General features: G+C 46.6%; 1 protein-coding gene across 1 annotated transcript in view; it reads right to left on the bottom strand.

Annotated features, from left to right (window-relative positions):
• Positions 1-18032, bottom strand: part of LOC139382989 (protein phosphatase 1, regulatory subunit 13 like) — a 69240-nt gene extending 51208 nt beyond the window's left edge. The window contains exon 1 of the mRNA XM_071127277.1: positions 17883-18032. The gene's annotated coding sequence lies outside the window, so the exon portion shown is untranslated. The remainder of the gene's footprint in view (positions 1-17882) is intronic.
• Positions 18033-22970: the final 4938 nt, after the last annotated feature.

Below are 22970 nucleotides of genomic sequence, written 5' to 3'. Positions count from 1 at the left end.
AAAAGAAGAAGCTTCACGTCAAAATGAAAAGTCCTTTAGACTTTTGCCTCTTGACTCTAAATGAGCCGTCAATGCAAGAAAGACAGACAGACAGACAGACAGACAGACAGACAGACAGACAGACAGACAGACAGACAGACAGACAGACAGACAGGACAGACAGACAGGACAGACAGACAGGACAGAAGAAACAGACAGACAGACAGCCGGTTAGTGGGGACAGACTAGATGGGCAGAGCAGACCCAGACAGACAGAGAGACAGACAGCAGGTTAGTGAGGACAGACTAGATGGGCAGAGCAGACCCAGACAGACAGAGAGACAGACAGCAGGTTAGTGAGGACAGACTAGATGGGCAGAGCAGACCCAGACAGACGGTGAGGTCAGTGTATTCCCCAGACACAGTTTACAGTGCATTTGGAAAGTATTCAGACCCCTTGACTTTTTCCACAATTTCTTATGTTACAGTCTTATTCTAAACTTGATTAAATAGCCATTTCCCCTCCCTCATCAATCAACACATAATACCCCCATAATGACAAAGCAAAAAACAGGTGTTTACATAAATATTCAGACTCTTTACTCAGTACTTCATTGAAGCACCTTTGGCAGCAATTGCAGCCTCAAGTCTTCTTGGGTATGATGCTTTGGCACACCTGTATTTGGGGAGTTTCTCCCATTCTTCTCCGCAAATCATAGCTCTGTCAGGCTGGATGGGGAGAGTAGCTGCATAGCTATTTTCATGTCTCTCCAGAGATGTTCGATCAGCTTCAATTCCGGGCTCTGGCTGGGCCACTCAAGGACATTCAGAGACTTGTCCTGAAGCCACTCCTGCATTGTCTTGGCTGTGTGCTTAGGGTCGTTGTCCTGCTGGAAGGTGAACCTTCACCCCAGTCTGAGGTCCTGAGCGCTCTGGAGCAGGTTTTTAATCAAAGATCTCTGTACTTTTCTCCGTTCATCTTTCCATCGATCCTGACTAGTCTCCCAGTCCCTGCCAGTGAAAAACATCCCGACAAACATGATGTTACCACCAACATGCTTCACCATAGGGATGGTGCCAGGTCTCCTCCAGATGTGACACTTGGCATTCAGGCCAAAGAGTTCAATCTTGGTTTCATCAGACCAGATAACCTTGTTTCTCATGGTCTGAGAGTCCTTTAGGTGCCTTTTGGCAAACTCAGGCCGTCATGTGCCTTTTACTGAGGAGTGTCTTCAGTCTGGCCACTCTACCATAAAGGTCTGATTGGTGGAGTGCTGCAGAGATGGTTGTCCTTCTGGAAGGTTCTCCCATCTCCACAGAGGAACTGGAGCTCTGTTAGAGTGACCATCGGGTTCTTGGTCACCTCCCTGACCAAGGCCCTTCTCCTCCAATTGCTCAGTTTGGCCGGGCGGCAAGCTCTAGGAAGAGTCTTGGTGGTTCCAAACTTCTTCCATTTAAGAATGGATGGAGGCCACTTGTGTTCTTGGGGTATTGTGTGTAGACTGATGAGGGAAATAAATCATTTTATCCATTTTAGAATAAGGCTGTAACATAACAAAACGTGGAATAAGTCAAAGGGTGTGAATACTTTCCGAAAACACTGTGAGGTTACTGTCCCCCCCCTCTCCCAGTGTGTCTGACCCCCCCCTCCCAGTGTGTTACTGTATTGTGGACTGAGAAGCTAAGTGGTGACTTTTTAAAAAGGACATTCAACTACTACATTCTACTGCAAAATTAATACAAATTCTATGATGGTGACACCATCTAAAATATAATTTCCATCTCCAGAAATGATCCCAATAACATATTGTAAAATTATTTGTTACAATTGATATGCCACAACTGTCAGGTGGATGGATTATCTTTGTGCACAAAAATTGTAAACAAATTTGAGAGAAATAAGCTTTTTGTGCGTATGGAACATTTCAGGGATCTTTAATTTCCCACCGTACCTTCTCCGCTGTACAATCTGGTTTCCGAGCCGGTCACGGGTGTACCTCAGCCACGCTCAAGGTACTAAACGATATCATAACCGCCATCGATAAAAGACAGTACTGTGCAGCCGTCTTCATAGACCTTGCCAAGGCTTTCGACTCTGTCAATCACCGTATTCTTATCGGCAGACTCAGTAGCCTCGGTTTTTCGGATGACTGCCTTGCCTGGTTCACCAATTACTTTGCAGACAGAGTTCAGTGTGTCAAATCGGAGGGCATGCTGTCCGGTCCTCTGGCAGTCTCTATGGGGGTGCCACAGGGTTCAATTCTCGGGCCGACTCTTTTCTCTGTATATATCAATGATGTTTCTCATGCTGCGGGCGATTCCCTGATCCACCTCTACGCAGACGACACCATTCTATATACTTCCGGCCCGTCCTTGGACACTGTGCTATCTAACCTCCAAACGAGCTTCAATGCCATACAGCACTCCTTCCGTGGCCTCCAACTGCTCTTAAACGCTAGTAAAACCAAATGCATGCTTTTCAACCGTTCGCTGCCTGCACCCGCACGCCTGACCAGCATCACCACCCTGGATGGTTCCGACCTTGAATATGTGGACATCTATAAGTACCTAGGTGTCTGGCTAGACTCTAAACTCTCCTTCCAGACCCATATCAAACATCTCCAATCGAAAATCAAATCAAGAGTCGGCTTTCTATTCCGCAACAAAGCCTCCTTCACTCACGCCGCCAAACTTACCCTAGTAAAACTGACTATCCTACCGATCCTCGACTTCGGCGATGTCATCTACAAAATTGCTTCCAACACTCTACTCAGCAAACTGGATGCAGTTTATCACAGTGCCATCCGTTTTGTCACTAAAGCACCTTATACCACCCACCACTGCGACTTGTATGCTCTAGTCGGCTGGCCCTCGCTACATATTCGTCGCCAGACCCACTGGCTCCAGGTCATCTACAAGTCCATGCTAGGTAAAGCTCCGCCTTATCTCAGTTCACTGGTTACGATGGCAACACCCATCCGTAGCACGCGCTCCAGCAGGTGTATCTCACTGATCATCCCTAAAGCCAACACCTCATTTGGCCGCCTTTCGTTCCAGTTCTCTGCTGCCTGTGACTGGAACGAATTGCAAAAATCGCTGAAGTTGGAGACTTTTATCTCCCTCACCAACTTCAAACATCTGCTATCTGAGCAGCTAACCGATCGCTGCAGGTGTACATAGTCTATTGGTAAATAGCCCACCCATTTTCACCTACCTCATCCCCATACTGTTTTTATTTATTTATTTTTCTGCTCTTTTGCACACCAATATCTCTCTCTACCTGTACATAACCATCTGATCATTTATCACTCCAGTGTTAATCTGCATAATTGTAATTATTTGCCTACCTTCTCATGCCTTTTGCACACAATGTATATATAGACTCCCCTTTTTTCTACTGTGTTATTGACTTGTTAATTGTTTACTCCATGTGTAACTCTGTGTTGTCTGTTCACACTGCTATGCCTTATCTTGGCCAGGTCGCAGTTGCAAATGAGAACTTGTTCTCAACTAGCCTACCTGGTTAAATAAAGGTGAAATAAAAAAAATAAACAATAAAATTTCAGCTCATGAACCATGGGACCAAGACTTTACAATGTTGTGTTTACAGTTGAAGTCAGAAGTTTAAATACATTTCAACTCAGTTTTTCACAATTCCTGACATTTAATCCTAGTAAAAATCCCCTGTCTTAGGTCAGTTTGGTGATCTTTATTTTAAGAATGTGAAATATCAGAATAATAGTAGAGAGAATTATTTATTTCAGCTTTTATTTCTTTCATCACATTCCCAGTGGGTCAGAAGTTTACATACACTCAATTAGTATTTGGTAGCATTGCCTTTAAATTGTTTAACTTGGGTCAAATGTTTCGGGTAGTCTTCCACAAGCTTCCCATAATAAGTTGGGTGAATGTTGGCCCATTCCTCCTGACAGAGCTGGTGTAACTGAGTCAGGTTTGTAGGCCTCCTTGCTCGCACACGCTTTTCCAGTTCTGCCTACAAATGTTCTATAGGATTGAGGTCAGGGCTTTGTGATGGCCACTTCAATACCTTGACTTTGTTCTCCTTAAGACATGTTGACAAAACTTTGGAAGTATTCTTGGGGTCATTGTTCATTTGGAAGACCCATTTGCGACCAAGCTTTAACTTCCTGACTGATGTCTTGAGATGTTGCTTCAATATGTCCACATAATTTTCATGCCTCATGTAGCCATCTATTTTGTGAAGTCCACCAGTCCCTCCTGCAGCAAAGCACCCCCACAACATGATGCTGCCACCCCGGTGCTTCACGGTTGGGATGGTGTTCTTCAGCTTGCAAGCCTCCCCCTTTTTCCTCCAAACATAACGATGGCCAAACAGTTCTATTTTTGTTTCATCAGACCAGAGGTCATTTCTCCAAAAAGTACAATCTTTGTCCCCATGTGCAGTTGCAAACCGTAGTCTGACTGTTTTATGGTGGTTTTGGAGCAGTGGCTTCTTCCTTGCTGAGCGGCCTTTCAGGTTATGTCGATATAGGACTCGTTTTACTGTAGATATAGATACCTTTGTACCTGTTTCCTCCAGCATCTTCACAAGGTCCTTTGCTGTTGTTCTGGGATTGATTTGCACTTTTCGCACCAAAATACGTTCATCTCTAGGAGACAGAACACGTCTCCTTCCTGAGCGGTATGACGGCTGCGTGGTCCCATGGTGTGTATACTTGCGTACTATTGTTTGTACTATTATTGTTTGTACTATTATTGTTTGTTTAAAGGCACAGTCAACTTAGTGTATGTAAACTTCTCACCCACTGGAATTGTGATACAGTGAATTAATCTGTCTGTAAACATTTTGTTGGAAAAATGACTTGTGTCGTGCACAAAGTAGATGTCCTAACCGACTTACCAAAACTATAGGTTTGTTAACAAGACATTTGTGGAGTGAGTGGTTGAAAAACGAGGTTAATTGACACCAACATAACCCACCACCCGAGGTAACATGCCCCCTTCCTGTACTTCTCACAGTGGGTTACTTAGTCAGTTAGTTGGTGGGTTAGTTAGTTGGTGGGTTAGTTAGTTGGTGGGTTAGTTAGTTGGTGGGTTAGTTAGTAGGTGGGTTAGTTAGTTGGTGGGTTAGTTGGTGGGTGGGTTAGTTGGTTGGTGGGTTAGTTGGTTGGTGGGTTAGTTGGTTGGTGGGTTAGTTGGTAGGTGGGTTAGTTAGTAGGTGGGTTAGTTAGTGGGTGGGTTAGTTAGTGGGTGGGTTAGTTAGTGGGTGGGTTAGTTGGTGGGTTAGTTAGTGGGTGGGTTAGTTAGTGGGTGGGTTAGTTAGTGGGTGGGTTAGTTAGTGGGTGGGTTAGTTAGTGGGTGGGTTAGTTAGTGGATGGGTTAGTTAGTGGGTGGGTTAGTTAGTAGGTGGGTTAGTTAGTGGGTGGGTTAGTTAGTGGGTGGGTTAGTTAGTTGGTGGGTGGGTTTGGTCATTTGGGTGATTAGATTACAGTCAACTTTAATAAGAGGAAGGTTACAACAGTGAAGCAAACAGTTCAAGGCATCATGATACCCACATACACACTGTGTGTGTGTGCGTGTGCGTGTGTGTGTGTGTGTGTGTGTGCGCTGGTCTCCCAGGCTGTCTGTGTTCTGCTATGTGACCTCTTAGCTAGAGTCATAGAGGCCTTGTGACCACATTCCTCCACACCATCACCCAGTCACCACACCTTCCAGCCTGCAAGAGGCGGAGGACAGTACTCCCTGAAACCAGGGCCCGACCACTCCTCTTCCTGCTGCTGGCTAATGCTTATCTCTGTTTGTCAAGAGCAACACACACATTCCACTCTCACTGGCTCATACAGGTCACACACATACACTCCAACTCTCTACTCGGCAACTCACTTAACACCGCTCTCTTCCTCTGTCTCTCAGCTTTTCCTCTCTTCGTGTTTCACTACCTCTTCGCTTTCCCCCTTGTTGCTTCCTTAAAAAAAAAAAAAGAAAGTATCCTAGTGTCTGTTCTGTTGTCTACTGCAACACTTAGCTTCAGTCTCTTGTTACCCATGCTGAAGCCATCCCCTGGGATAGTTTGGTAATAGGTCATTTCTCCATAGGCCTGATGTCTGCTACCCACCGTTTACTCCCTACATTACTGGCAGGCAGCACCTCTATGCTAGGCCAGGCAGCCAAGAACATCGTCTCTGTGAAGAGTGTTTCAAATTTGATTACGTCACATGCACCGAATACAACAGGTGTAGTAGACCTTACAGTGAAAGCTTACGTACAAGCCCTTAACCTAACAATGCAGTTTTAAGAAAATACCAATATTTTTTTTTAAATAGAAGTAAGCAAAACAAATAATTAAAGAGCCGCAGTAAATAACTATAGCGGGGCGAAATACGGAGTCAATGTGGAGGCTATATACAGGGGGTACTGGTACAGAGTCAATGTGGAGGCTATATACAGGGGGTACCGGTACAGAGTCAATGTGGAGGCTATATACAGGGGTACCAGTACAGAGTCAATGTGGAGGCTATATACAGGGGGTACCGGTACAGAGTCAATGTGGAGGCTATATACAGGGGGCACCGGTACAGAGTCAATGTGGAGGCTATATACAGGGGGTACTGGTACAGAGTCAATGTGGAGGCTATATACAGGGGGTACCGGTACAGAGTCAATGTGGAGGCTATATACAGGGGTACCAGTACAGAGTCAATGTGGAGGCTATATACAGGGGGTACTGGTACAGAGTCAAAGTGGAGGCTATATACAGGGTGTACCGGTACAGAGTCAATGTGGAGGCTATATACAGGGTATTACGGTACAGAGTCAATGTGGAGGCTATATACAGGGTATTACGGTACAGAGTCAATGTGGAGGCTATATACAGGGGGTACCGGTACAGAGTCAATGTGGAGGCTATATACAGGGGGTACTGGTACAGAGTCAAAGTGGAGGCTATATACAAGGGGTACTGGTACAGATTCAATGTGGAGGCTATATACAGGGTATTACGGTACAGAGTCAATGTGGAGGCTATATACAGGGGGTACCAGTACAGAGTCAATGTGGAGGCTATATACAGGGGGTACCAGTACAGAGTCAATGTGGAGGCTATATACAGGGGGTACCGGTACAGAGTCAATGTGGAGGCTATATACAGGGGGTACTTGTACAGAGTCAATGTGGAGGCTATATACAGGGTATTACGGTACAGAGTCAATGTGGAGGCTATATACAGGGTATTACGGTACAGAGTCAATGTGGAGGCTATATACAGGGGGTACCGGTACAGAGTCAATGTGGAGGCTATATACAGGGGGTACTGGTACAGATTCAATGTGGAGGCTATATACAGGGTATTACGGTACAGAGTCAATGTGGAGGCTATATACAGGGGGTACCAGTACAGAGTCAATGTGGAGGCTATATACAGGGGGTACCAGTACAGAGTCAATGTGGAGGCTATATACAGGGGGTACCGGTACAGAGTCAATGTGGAGGCTATATACAGGGGGTACTGGTACAGAGTCAATGTGGAGGCTATATACAGGGTATTACGGTACAGAGTCAATGTGGAGGCTATATACAGGGTATTACGGTACAGAGTCAATGTGGAGGCTATATACAGGGGGTACCGGTACAGAGTCAATGTGGAGGCTATATACAGGGGGTACCGGTGTCGAGGTAATTATGTACATGTAGGTAGAGTTATTAAAGTGTCTATGCAATGTTGTTGTTGTTGTTGTTCTGAAACCCACTCTACTTTATTTAGGAAAAATAATACTTAGTCTGACTGAGATGTGGTTGTCCCACCTAGCTACTTTCAGACGGATGCACTGACTGTAACGTGGGCTCCTGGATAAGACTGTCTGCTCAATGACTCACCTGTCAATGTAATGTTGTGTAGTCCTTTTGAACACAAGGCATTGAATGCATGTGTCTGTTAAGCAGCGCTGCTGTAGAGGTATACACATATACACATCTCAACCCATGAGTTCAACTTCAAAAGGAATCTGACTGACATACAGGCAGATGTACGTGTTTCGCGGTTACGCTCTTACAGTCAACTCAGAGTCAACACACAGTCAACTCAGAGTCAACTCAGAGTCAACTCAGAGTCAACTCAGAGTCAACTCAGAGTCAACTCAGAGTCAACTCAGAGTCAACCTGAGGGGAAAAACACACCCTAAAGTTGTGAACTAAAACTCCTACAGACCAGTCTTATGTCAGAGCACCAACGGTAGACTCCTTCCTACACTATAGTGGAAAGCAGCAACAGAGATCCTAAACCAGAGATGGGCAACTCTCCAGAGATACACTATAGTGGAAAGCAGCAACAGAGATCCTAAACCAGAGATGGGCAACTCTCCAGAGATACACTATAGTGGAAAGCAGCAACAGAGATCCTAAACCAGAGATGGGCAACTCTCCAGAGATACACTATAGTGGAAAGCAGCAACAGAGATCCTAAACCAGAGATGGGCAACTCTCCAGAGATACACTATAGTGGAAAGCAGCAACAGAGATCCTAAACCAGAGATGGGCAACTTCTACACATTTTACCACAGGGTGGAGAGAATATGTAGCAATTATATAAAACTCATTTCAATTCTACACATTTTTCAATAGGATGGAGGCAAATGTTTGCTGTTTTTAATATGGTAACCGATGACGAACGGGCCCCGTCCCGGTCGTTGATTTGACCATGTTTACTAAACGTTTAGGTAGCTGGCTACTAGAGTGACTTACCAATGTTGATTGATGCACAACCTAATATAGAAACAACTTACGTTGCTTTCTCCCCCCCACTGCTTCTACCAGTTTGACGGCAAAAACATTGACATGAAAAACATACTGACATTGTGAAATAAATGGAGGTATGTAAGAAAGGATATATACTCTCCCTTTGCAACCCTTCTGTGAGCTCACACACACACACACACGCACACGCTCACACACACACACACGCGCACGCTCACACACGCACACACGCACACGCACACGCTCACACACACACACGCACACACACACACACACACACACACACACACACCTCTCTCCGACGTACATCCAAGTCCTCATACCACAGAGTCAGTTAAAGACGGTCCTAACTCACAGCACCACACCCCATTCCTCTGAAGGACTTACTCACAGCAGGAGGGTTACACAAAAAATGTAAAACAGTTTAAAAATTGTAACCGTTATTTAACTAGGCAAGTCAGTTTTTATCCAATAATGAAATAACCTCTTGAATCTATAGGGGCGCTAAGAACAAATTATTATTTACAATGACGGTCTACCTTGTTCAGGGGCGGAACAAGAGATTTTTACCTTGTCAGCTCTGGGATTCGGTTACTGGCCTAATCACTAAGCTACCTGCCCGCCCCAAAAGCCAGTTAAAGCCAATGTGGATGAGGAACTATTGAGCTAGACTAGAGCACGCGGATGAGGAACTATTGATCTAGACTAGAGCACGGGGATGAGGAACTGTTGAGCTAGACTAGAGCACGCGGATGAGGAACTATTGATCTAGACTAGAGCACGAGGATGAGGAACTATTGAGCTAGACTAGAGCACGGGGATGAGGAACTGTTGAACTAGACTAGAGCACGCAGATGAGGAAATCTTGATCTAGAGTAAAGCACGAGGATGAGGAACTATTGAGCTAGACTAGAGCATGGGGATGAGGAACTGTTGAACTAGACTAGAGCATGAGAATGAGAAACTATTGAGCTAGACTAGAGCACGCAGATGAGGAACTATTGAGCTAGACTAGAGCACGAGGAACTATTGAACTAGACTAGAACACGAGGAACTATTGAACTAGACTAGAACACGAGGATGAGGAACTATTGAGCTAGACTAGAGCATGAGGAACTATTGAACTAGACTAGAACACGAGGATGAGGAACTATTGAGCTAGACTAGAGCACAGGAATGAGGAACTATTGAACTAGACTAGAGCACGAGGATGAGGAACTATTGAGCTAGACTAGAGCACGAGGAACTATTGAGCTAGACTAGAGCACGCGGATGAGGAACTATTGAGCTAGACTAGAGCACACGGATGAGGAACTATTGAACTAGACTAGAACACGCTGATGAGGAACTATTGAGCTAGACTAGAGCATGAGGATGAGGAACTATTGAGCTAGACTAGAGCACACGGATGAGGAACTATTGAGCTAGACTAGAGCACAGGAATGAGGAACTTGAGCTAGACTAGAGCACAGGAATGAGGAACTATTGTACTAGACTAGAGCATGAAGATGAGGGACTATTGAGCTAGACTAGAGCACGCGGATGAGGAACTATTGAACTAGACTAGAGCATGAGGATGAGGAACAATTGAGCTAGACTAGAGCATGAGGATGAGGAACTATTGCGCTAGACTAGAGCACAGGAATGAGGAACTATTGCGCTAGACTAGAGCACGAGGAACTATTGAGCTAGACTAGAGCATGAGGATGAGGAACTATTGCGCTAGACTAGAGCACGAGGAATGAGGAACTATTGAGCTAGACTAGAGCATGAGGATGAGGAACTATTGCGCTAGACTAGAGCACGAGGAATGAGGAACTGTTGAACTAGACTAGAGCACGGGGATGAGGAACTATTGAACTAGACTAGAGCACGAGGAATGAGGAACTATTGAACTAGACTAGAGCACAGGGATGAGGAACTATTGAACTAGACTAGAGCATGAGGATTTATACCTGAAGGAAAACAGATAGGGCATGGGCGGAGAGCCATAAAACCCTCAGCAAGGCGTGATGGTACTGTGTGTATGATGTTTGTGTTACTATATGAAAGACTGATTGTCTGAGTGTAGATAGCACAGTTCTAGATTGAACAGAAAACACATGTCTAGGCAGGGTGGTATGGTCTGTGTATCTACTATATGGAGAAAGCATATGTTGTCTGAGTTTACTTACATAAAACCCAACAGAAAAGGCAATCTTCTGGAAATCTTCAGGTTTTGAGAGTTCAAATAGCAAACTGTCTAAACTAGCCTGTGCCCCCCCCCAGCTTACAACAGTAACAGATAGAAAGAAAGTTACTGATTCACACAGACATATATCTGTTGAAATATGTACAAATGTGCCCTACTGGCTTGTCATACACTTTGCACTTGGCAAGTTGGCAGTAGAAGAATGGTCCCACCCTGAGTTACTGCAATACCGTGTCCATGTCAAGCTATGTGCAAGGCATGTTTAATGTTTACAGTGTTTTTTGGTTTTCATGGATTGTTTGTATTTCCCACCATGGGGTACATAGACATAACTAACTGCCAACGGGCCTGACATTTGAACTACAAAATCAAAACAACACGTTACAATAGAGCTGGTACATGTTTACACACCAGGGAATTTGTTTACACGTAGTGGTACATTGTGTGCTTGGCTGTTGCAGACTTAGTAGCTGCAAGGCTCCCTCGTTCAAATGAACACGCCTAAATGACTTTCACTACCTTGTCCAATCTGCAGATCCAAACCTCTAGAACACCAGGTCTCTCTCTCTCTCTCTCTCTCTCTCTGCCAGCCAGGCAGCAGCATGTGACTGAGGGAGGAATCTCTCAAGGCTCCACAATGTGACAGGCAGACATTCCAGTCCAGAACACAACACACACTAACAGCTATCTAATATCTAGCTATCATCCACATAGCTAACAGCTGTCTAATATCTAGCTAACATCCACATAGCTAACAGCTGTCTAATATCTAGCTATCATCCACATAGCTAACAGCTGTCTAATATCTAGCTAACATCCACATAGCTAACAGCTGTCTAATATCTAGCTAACATCCACATAGCTAACAGCTGTCTAATATCTAGCTATCATCCACAATGCTAGATATCAGATAGCTGTGAGCTCTGTGGACGTTAGCTAGATATCAGATAGCTATGAGCTCTGTGGACGTTAGCTAGATATCAGATAGCTATGAGCTCTGTGGACGTTAGCTAGATATCAGATAGCTAGCTATGAGCTATGTGGATGTTAGCTAGATATCAGATAGCTACTGTATGTGGATGTTAGCTCACAGCTATCTAATATCTAGCTATCATCCACATAGCTAGATATCAGATAGCTGTGAGCTATGTGGACGTTAGCTAGACATCAGATAGCTATGAGCTATGTGGACGTTAGCTAGATATCAGATAGCTATGAGCTATGTGGATGTTAGCTAGATATCAGATAGCTGTGAGCTAACATCCACATACAGTAGCTATCTAATATCTAGCTATCATCCACATAGCTAGATATCAGATAGCTGTGAGCTATGTGGACGTTAGCGAGATATTGGATAGCTGTGAGCTAAAGTCCACATACAGTGCATTCGGAAGGAATTCAGACCCCTTGACTTTTCCACGTTTTGTTACAGCCTTATTCTAAAATGGATTCAATCATTTTCCCCCTCATCAATCTACGCAATATACCCCAGCTAACGTCCACATAGCTCACAGCTAAGAGCTGACATACGCTAAGGCCTATCATCCAAAACATGTTCTGCAGGGGACTTGGCTGAGGGCATCATTAACCTCTCTTGGGTAGGGGGCAGTATTTTCACCTCCGGGTGAAAAGCATGCCCAAAGTAAACTACTTGTTACTCAGGCCCAGAAGCTAGGATATGCATATAATTGCTAGATTTGGATAGAAAACACTCTAAAGTTTATAAAACTGTTAAAATAATGTCTATGAGTATAACAGAACTGATATGGCAGGCGAAACCCCGAGGACAAACCATCCAGGGGGGGAGGAAATTGAGGTCATAGGATTTTCCATTTGGTTTCTATGGGATACCCTTATTATTAGGAACCTGTTTGCAGTTCCTATGGCTTCCACTAGATGTCAACAGTCTTTAGAAATTGTTCTAGGTTTTTCTTTTGAGAAATGAAGAAGTGGTGCTATTCATTGTAAGTGTCACTCCAGCTGGACTCTACTGTTTTGATGCGCGTGAACAGGAGTGCGCTTCACGTTGTTTTTATCCGGTATTAGAAACAGTTTATTCCATCTTACATTTTATTGATTATTTACGTTTTAGGGTACCTGAGGTTGGATTAGGAACATCGTTTGAAATGTATCTAATATAATGTATCTAATAAATACTTTGTAGATACTTTGTAGGCATGTTGGGCGAGTTGAAACGGGTGTATTTCTGAATCAAATGCGGCAAATATAAATGGACATTTTTGGGACATAAAGAAGGACATTATCGAACAAAAGGACCATTTGTGATGTATCTGGGACATTTTGGAGTGCTAACAGAAGAAAATCTTCAAAGGTAAGGCATTAATTATATCGCTATTTCTGATTTTTGTGGCGCTCCTGCCTGGTTGAAATATGATTTTCATGTGTTTGTATGCGGGGCGCTGTCCTCACATAATCGCTTGGTTTGCTTTCGCCATAAAGCCTTTTTTAAATCTGACACCGTGGCTGAATTAACAAGAAGTTAAGCTTTATTTTGATGCTTAACACATATATTTTCAAGAATGTTAAATATTTGAATTTGGTATTTTTGAATTTCGCGGTCTGCAATTTCACTGGATGTGACGCTACCGTCCATAAGAAGTTTTAAGGGACTCATCATCACATGTAAACACTGAAGGTCATGTAAACACTGAAGGTCATGTAAAACACTGAAGGTCATGTAAAACACTGAAGGTCATGTAAACACTGAAGGTCATGTAAAACACTGAAGGTCATGTAAACACTGAAGGTCATGTAAAACACTGAAGGTCATGTAAAACACTGAAGGTCATGTAAAACACTGAAGGTCATGTAAAACACTGAAGGTCATGTAAACACTGAAGGTCATGTAAAACACTGAAGGTCATGTAAAACACTGAAGGTCATGTAAAACACTGAAGGTCATGTAAAACACTGAAGGTCATGTAAACACGGAAGGTCATGTAAAACACTGAAGGTCATGTAAAACACTGAAGGTCATGTAAAACACTGAAGGTCATGTAAAACACTGAAGGTCATGTAAAACACTGGGTCAATCTGTTACTATGAACACTTCTGTTATTTCAATACATTGCTTAGAGAGGACTTCTTCATTCTTTAATGTGAATTTGCATGATATGTCTTGTCTTGTCGGGCCTTATTGTGTGTGTGTGTGTGTGTGTGTGTGTGTGTGTGTGTGTGTGTGTGTGTGTGTGTGTGTGTGTGTGTGTGTCAAAACAAAGTTTGTTTGTCACACACATAGTTTACAGCTGGTAAAAAAGGTGCAGCGAAATGCTTACTTGCAAGCTCCCTCAACAGTGTGTGATGAGTGATATCCCTTAGAGCTCCAGAGGAAAGCTACAGGACAGGTTACAGCAGGCCGAGTTGAGCTCTATTCATATAATTACATCATTATGTTACCCAGCTGGTTCTGACAGACACACAGCTCCCTCTCTCTCTCCCCAGACTGAATGATGTTCTGACAGACACACAGCTCTCTCTCTCTCTCTCCCTCCTTCCCTCCCCAGACTGAATTATGTTCTGACAGACACACAGCTCTCCCTCTCTCTGCCCAAGCTGAATGATGTTCTGACAGACACACAGCTCTCTCCCTCTCTCTCTCTCTCCCTCCTTCCCTCCCCAGGCTGAATGATGTTCTGACAGACACACAGCTCTCTCCCTCTCCCTCCTTCCCTCCCCAGACGGAATGATGTTCTGACAGACACACAGCTCTCCCTCTCTCTGCCCAAGCTGAATGATGTTCTGACAGACACACAGCTCTCTCCCTCTCTCTCTCTCCCTCCCTCCTTCCCTCCCCAGACTGAATGATGTTCTGACAGACACACAGCTCTCTCCCTCTCTCTCTATCCCTCCTTCCCTCCCCAGACTGAATGATGTTCTGACAGACACACAGCTCTCTCTCTCTCTCCCTCTCTCTGCCCAGACTGAATGATGTTCTGACAGACACACAGCTCTCTCCCTCTCTCTCTCTCCCTCCTTCCCTCCCCAGACTGAATGATGTTCTGACAGACACACAGCTCTCTCCCTCTCCTTCCTTCCCTCCCCAGACTGAATGATGTTCTGACAGACACACAGCTCTCTCCCTCTCTCTCTCTCTCCCTCCTTCCCTCCCCAGGCTGAATGATGTTCAGACAGACACACAGCTCTCTCCCTCTCCCTCCTTCCCTCCCCAGACTGAATGATGTTCTGACAGACACACAGCTCTCTCTCTCTCTCTCTCTCCTTCCCTCCCCAGACTGAATGATGTTCTGACAGACACACAGCTCTCTCCCTCTCTCTCCCTCTCTCTCTCCCCAGACTGAATGATGTTCTGACAGACACACAGCTCTCTCCCTCTCCCTCTCTCTCTCTGCCCAGGCTGAATGATGTTCAGACAGACACACAGCTCTCTCTCTCTCCCTCCCTCTCTCCCTCTCTCTACCCAGGCTGAATCATGTTCTGACAGACACACAGCTCTCTCTCCCTCCCTCCCTCCCCAGGCTAAATGATGTTAGGTGGGCCAGTTGAGAACAAGTTCTCATTTACAACTGCGACCTGGCCAAGATAAAGCAAAGCAGTGCGACAAAAGCAACACAGATTGTGATAGATATGACGATGTGCAAGTAGAAATACTGGTGTGCAAAAGAGCAGAAAAACAAAAACAAATATGGGATGAGGTAGGTAGTTGGTTGGAGGGGCTGTTTACAGATGGGCTGTGTACAGATGGGCTGTGTACAGATGGGCTGTGTACAGCTGCAGCGATCGGTAAGCTGCTCTGACAGCTGACGCTTGAAGTCAGTGAGGGAGATATAAGTCTCCAACTTCAGCTATTTTTGCAATTCGTTCCAGTCATTGGCAGCAGAGAACTGGAAGGAGAGGCGGCCAAAGAAGGTGTTGGCTTTGGGGATGACCAGTGAGATATACCTGCTGGAGCGCGTGCTACGGGTGGGTGCTGCTATGGTGACCAGTGAGCTGAGATAAGGCGGGGCTTTACCTAGCAAAGACTTATAGATGACCTGGAGCCAGTGGGTTTGGCGATGAATATGAAGCGAGGGCCAGCCAACGAGAGCATACAGGTCGCAGTGGTGGGTAGTATATGGGGAATTGGTGACAAAATGGATGGCACTGTGATAGACTGCATCCAGTTTGCTGAGTAGAGTGTTGGAAGCTATTTTGTAAATGACATCGCCGAAGTCGAGGATCGGTAGGATAGTCAGTTGTACGAGGGTATGTTTGGCAGCATGAGTGAAGGATGCTTTGTTACGAAATAGGAAGCCGATTCTAGATTTAACTTTGGATTGGAGACGTTTGATGTGATAATTAGTTATGCCACTATTTATTGACTTCAATAACTTTTTCTCTTGTCACATGAAAACATCATCGATTCAAATGAGTTAACGGTTTAAACTTTAGATTGGTTCAGTACCATATATACCTTTCTGTAAATTAGGCAATGACTGCATTTAGCTACAGTATAATATTATGTTTATAAGGCGATTATATAACTGGATAAGTTGCATCAAGTACAATCAAGTGTTAACCCAAATTCTTGAAGTACAAATGCAGGCTGGGCAGAATAGTTTTATATCTAGACTGAGCTGTCTCATCCCCTCGCTGTTTTAGTGTAGTGTCAGTGCAGTGCTGTCTGTAGTGAATGGGAAGCCAACATCTGATTTCCATTAGTTGGAGGAAAATCCGTCAAGCTAAAGACATGTGTGAAGCTAGCCACAATAAGGATTAGCCACGGTCATGGAATTTGCAGATCGCCTTCTAAATAAAAGCTCTCCTTCGAAAGCGATTCAAACGGATACAAAAATAGTGGAATCATGCCATATTTGGACTAGATAAACACTAAACAACATTGGGAATGTTGTTATATAAATTCAACAAAAGACAATCATTGGTTTCAGGAAGAAAAAAACAATTTGAAATCACTGTGAATGCATTAAGACTTTAGAATTGTATTGGGGGTCATCTGTTTTTTTTCTCTGTACAGACATAGATCTTGGGTCCATGAAATGGGATATCAGCCTCTCCTCAGTGCCAACCACAGATTACAACTGTGAAGGGTCTTCACAAGATCCATAGGCATGGATCAATACATAGTAAGGTGACTGGGGAGCTTGTGCTACGGTTATATTTGTAAAAAGTCTTCACAGTTGTAGTCTGTGGTTGTCACGGAGTAGACATCCTATTTCATGGACATAAGGTCCACAGGGAAGGTGGTTTCGGGGCTCCCGAGTGGTGCAGCGGTCTAAGACCCTGCATGTCAGTGCTTGAGGCATCACTACAGACACCGTGGTTCAAATCCAGGCTGTATCACATCCGGCTGTGATTGGGAGTCCCATAGGGCGGCGTACAATTGGCCCAGCATCGTCCGGGTATGACCGGGGTAGGCGGTCATTGTAAAGAAGTGTTTGTTCTTAACTGACTTGCCTAGTTAAATAAAGGTTACATTTAAAATATATACGTTTGCCCCCAACGCAATTCTAAAGTCTAATACATCCACAGTGCAATTTCACAGATTTTTATTTGATCAAATTATTGTATTTTGTTCAATTTATATAACAATATTCCGACATTGTTTAGCATTATGTTGTCCAAATATGGTGATTCCGCTATTTGTATCCGATTTTTATTTTGAAGGCATCCCGAAAATACCACGACTGTGGCTAATCCTTATTGTCGCTAGCTTCACACAGGTAAACTAAAGCTCCTCCTCGCAAGACCTCTCACAAAGAATGTCCAAAATCTTCCATCAAAACTATTTGGAAAAAAAGGAATGACTGACCTTGTTTCGAAACGATCTATTGTAATGTCTAATGGGACACGGAAATCTTGTATAAATTAATCCCAAATCAACAAATTAAAATACATAATAAACAAACTACAATACTAACCTCCTGCAGTAAACTGGGCAGAGTAGACTATCCCACGCAGCGAAACATTTCTATAGCCAGACAAACCAAATCAAATGCTTTCTTACCCGATGGACCTTAGTTCCGTTGAAATCTAAGACAGCAACGTTGAGCCTGAACTAAACTTAGACAACTCCTTCACTATACGTCTGTTAAAACGAGGACTATTGTTGAGCCGCCCAGTCGTTGCGTTGTGAAATGAGTGAACTTATTTTGGAGCGGAGTCCAGCCCACTGCGCACTGTAACCCGAGCCAGGTGTTCCAGTGCACAGCTGGCGCAGGTGAGCCCTCCCCTGGCCGCGGTGTATCATGGGGTATGTAGGTTTTTACACATTGATCGATGTTACTCTCACAATGTTCGGGGAATTATATTGCAATGACAGTACAGAGAAATGTAGCCTATTTATCATTTTGACCAAGGCTTTTGTCTCGTATATTGTAGGACTTATTAGATAAAGGTAGAATACTTTCAGGTGTGAGTAGTCTAGTATCGGCATGAATAAATAAATTCATGTTTCTGCAGTGGTGGAAAAAGTACCTAATTGTCATACTTGAGGAAAAGTAAAGATACCTTAATAGAAAATGGCTCAAGTAAAAGTCACCCAGTAAAATACTACTTGAGTAAAAGTCTAAAAGTATTTTGTTTTAAACATACTTAAGTATCAAAAGTAAATGTAGAAGTTATTTCAAAGTCCCAATCTTAAACAAACCAGACAGCATCATTTTCTTGTTTTTATTCATTTATGGATAGCCAGCGGCGCGCTCCAACACTCAGACATCATTTACAAATGAAGCATGTGTTTAGTGAGTCCTCCAGATCAGAGGCAGTAGGGATGACCAGGGATGTTCTCTGTTTAGTGAGTCCTCCAGATCAGAGCCAGTAGGGATGACCAGGGATGTTCTCTGTTTAGTGACTCCTCCAGATCAGAGCCAGTAGGGATGACCAGGGATGTTCTCTGTTTAATGGGTCCTCCAGATCAGAGCCAGTAGGGATGACCAGGGATGTTCTCTGTTTAGTGAGTCCTCCAGATCAGAGGTAGTAGGGATGACCAGGGATGTTCTCTGTTTAGTGAGTCCTCCAGATCAGAGGCAGTAGGGATGACCAGGGATGTTCTCTGTTTAGTGAGTCCTCCAGATCAGAGCCAGTAGGGATGACCAGGGATGTTCTCTGTTTAGTGGGTCCTCCAGATCAGAGGTAGTAGGGATGACCAGGGATGTTCTCTGTTTAGTGAGTCCTCCAGATCAGAGCCAGTAGGGATGACCAGGGATGTTCTCTGTTTAGTGGGTCCTCCAGATCAGAGCCAGTAGGGATGACCAGGGATGTTCTCTGTTTAGTGGGTCCTCCAGATCAGAGGTAGTAGGGATGACCAGGAATGTTCTCTGTTAAGTGGTCGGTGCACTCAGACTGACCCGTATGGTGAATGGAGTGGTCAGTGCACTCAGACTGACCCGTATGGTGGATGGAGTGGTCGGTGCACTCAGACTGACCCGTATGGTGGATGGAGTGGTCGGTGCACTCAGATCGACCCGTATGGAGGATGGAGTGGTCGGTGCACTCAGACTGACCCGTATGGTGGATGGAGTGGTCGGTGCACTCAGATCGACCCGTATGGAGGATGGAGTTGTCGGTGCACTCAGACTGACCCGTATGGTGGATGGAGTGGTCGGTGCACTCAGACTGACCCGTATGGTGGATGGAGTGGTCGGTGCACTCAGACTGACCCGTGTGGTGGATGGAGTGGTCGGTGCACTCAGACTGACCCGTATGGTGGATGGAGTGGTCGGTGCACTCAGACTGACCCGTATGGCGGATGGAGTGGTCGGTGCACTCAGATCGACCCGTATGGAGGATGGAGTGGTCGGTGCACTCAGACTGACCCGTATGGTGGATGGAGTGGTCGGTGCACTCAGATCGACCCGTATGGAGGATGGAGTGGTCGGTGCACTCAGATCGACCCGTATGGAGGATGGAGTGGTCGGTGCACTCAGACTGACCAGTATGGTGGATGGAGTGGTCGGTGCACTCAGATCGACCCGTATGGAGGATGGAGTTGTCGGTGCACTCAGACTGACCCGTATGGTGGATGGAGTGGTCGGTGCACTCAGACTGACCCGTATGGAGGATGGAGTGGTCGGTGCACTCAGACTGACCCGTATGGCGGATGGAGTGGTCGGTGCACTCAGATCGACCCGTATGGAGGATGGAGTGGTCGGTGCACTCAGATCGACCCGTATGGAGGATGGAGTTGTCGGTGCACTCAGACTGACCCGTATGGTGGATGGAGTGGTCGGTGCACTCAGATCGACCCGTATGGAGGATGGAGTTGTTGGTGCACTCAGACTGACCCGTATGGTGGATGGAGTGGTCGGTGCACTCAGACTGACCCGTATGGTGGATGGAGTGGTCGGTGCACTCAGACTGACCCGTATGGTGGATGGAGTGGTCGGTGCACTCAGACTGACCCGTATGGTGGATGGAGTGGTCGGTGCACTCAGATCGACCCGTATGGAGGATGGAGTTGTCGGTGCACTCAGACTGACCCGTATGGAGGATGGAGTGGTCGGTGCACTCAGACCGACCCGTATGGAGGATGGAGTGGTCGGTGCACTCAGACTGACCCGTATGGTGGATGGAGTGGTCGGTGCACTCAAATTGACCCGTATGGAGGATGGAGTGGTCGGTGCACTCAGACCGACCCGTATGGTGGATGGAGTGGTCGGTGCACTCAGACTGACCCGTATGGAGGATGGAGTTGTCGGTGCACTCAGACTGACCCGTATGGTGGATGGAGTTGTCGGTGCACTCAGACCGACCCGTATGGTGGATGGAGTGGTCGGTGCACTCAGACTGACCCTCATGGTGGATGGAGTGGTCGGTGCACTCAGACTGACCCGTATGGAGGATGGAGTGGTCGGTGCACTCAGACCGACCCGTATGGTGGATGGAGTGGTCGGTGCACTCAGACTGACCCTCATGGTGGATGGAGTGGTCGGTGCACTCAGACCGACCCGTATGGAGGATGGAGTGGTCGGTGCACTCAGACTGACCCGTATGGAGGATGGAGTGGTCGGTGCACTCAGACTGACCCGTATGGTGGATGGAGTGGTCGGTGCACTCAGACTGACCCGTATGGAGGATGGAGTGGTCGGTGCACTCAGACTGACCCTCATGGTGGATGGAGTGGTCGGTGCACTCAGACTGACCCGTATGGAGGATGGAGTGGTCGGTGCACTCAGACTGACCCGTATGGTGGATGGAGTGGTCGGTGCACTCAGACTGACCCGTATGGAGGATGGAGTGGTCGGTGCACTCAGACTGACCCGTATGGAGGATGGAGTGGTCGGTGCACTCAGACTGACCCGTATGGTGGATGGAGTGGTCGGTGCACTCAGACCGACCCGTATGGTGGATGGAGTGGTCGGTGCACTCAGACTGACCCGTATGGTGGATGGAGTGGTCGGTGCACTCAGACTGACCCGTATGGCGGATGGAGTGGTCGGTGCACTCAGATCGACCCGTATGGAGGATGGAGTGGTCGGTGCACTCAGACTGACCCGTATGGTGGATGGAGTGGTCGGTGCACTCAGATCGACCCGTATGGAGGATGGAGTGGTCGGTGCACTCAGATCGACCCGTATGGAGGATGGAGTGGTCGGTGCACTCAGACTGACCAGTATGGTGGATGGAGTGGTCGGTGCACTCAGATCGACCCGTATGGAGGATGGAGTTGTCGGTGCACTCAGACTGACCCGTATGGTGGATGGAGTGGTCGGTGCACTCAGACTGACCCGTATGGAGGATGGAGTGGTCGGTGCACTCAGACTGACCCGTATGGCGGATGGAGTGGTCGGTGCACTCAGATCGACCCGTATGGAGGATGGAGTGGTCGGTGCACTCAGATCGACCCGTATGGAGGATGGAGTTGTCGGTGCACTCAGACTGACCCGTATGGTGGATGGAGTGGTCGGTGCACTCAGATCGACCCGTATGGAGGATGGAGTTGTTGGTGCACTCAGACTGACCCGTATGGTGGATGGAGTGGTCGGTGCACTCAGACTGACCCGTATGGTGGATGGAGTGGTCGGTGCACTCAGACTGACCCGTATGGTGGATGGAGTGGTCGGTGCACTCAGACTGACCCGTATGGTGGATGGAGTGGTCGGTGCACTCAGATCGACCCGTATGGAGGATGGAGTTGTCGGTGCACTCAGACTGACCCGTATGGAGGATGGAGTGGTCGGTGCACTCAGACCGACCCGTATGGAGGATGGAGTGGTCGGTGCACTCAGACTGACCCGTATGGTGGATGGAGTGGTCGGTGCACTCAGACTGACCCGTATGGAGGATGGAGTGGTCGGTGCACTCAGACCGACCCGTATGGTGGATGGAGTGGTCGGTGCACTCAGACTGACCCGTATGGAGGATGGAGTTGTCGGTGCACTCAGACTGACCCGTATGGTGGATGGAGTTGTCGGTGCACTCAGACCGACCCGTATGGTGGATGGAGTGGTCGGTGCACTCAGACTGACCCTCATGGTGGATGGAGTGGTCGGTGCACTCAGACTGACCCGTATGGAGGATGGAGTGGTCGGTGCACTCAGACTGACCCGTATGGTGGATGGAGTGGTCGGTGCACTCAGACTGACCCTCATGGTGGATGGAGTGGTCGGTGCACTCAGACCGACCCGTATGGAGGATGGAGTGGTCGGTGCACTCAGACTGACCCGTATGGAGGATGGAGTGGTCGGTGCACTCAGACTGACCCGTATGGTGGATGGAGTGGTCGGTGCACTCAGACTGACCCGTATGGAGGATGGAGTGGTCGGTGCACTCAGACTGACCCTCATGGTGGATGGAGTGGTCGGTGCACTCAGACTGACCCGTATGGAGGATGGAGTGGTCGGTGCACTCAGACTGACCCGTATGGTGGATGGAGTGGTCGGTGCACTCAGACTGACCCGTATGGAGGATGGAGTGGTCGGTGCACTCAGACTGACCCGTATGGAGGATGGAGTGGTCGGTGCACTCAGACTGACCCGTATGGTGGATGGAGTGGTCGGTGCACTCAGACCGACCCGTATGGTGGATGGAGTTGTCGGTGCACTCAGACTGACCCGTATGGAGGATGGAGTGGTCGGTGCACTCAGACCGACCC

This window comes from Oncorhynchus clarkii, chromosome 24 (genome assembly GCF_045791955.1).
Source record: "Oncorhynchus clarkii lewisi isolate Uvic-CL-2024 chromosome 24, UVic_Ocla_1.0, whole genome shotgun sequence".
In the NCBI taxonomy this organism is placed as follows: domain Eukaryota; kingdom Metazoa; phylum Chordata; class Actinopteri; order Salmoniformes; family Salmonidae; genus Oncorhynchus; species Oncorhynchus clarkii.
Note: the sequence above shows the minus strand (reverse complement) of the source record. Positions and strands in the feature narration are given on the sequence as shown.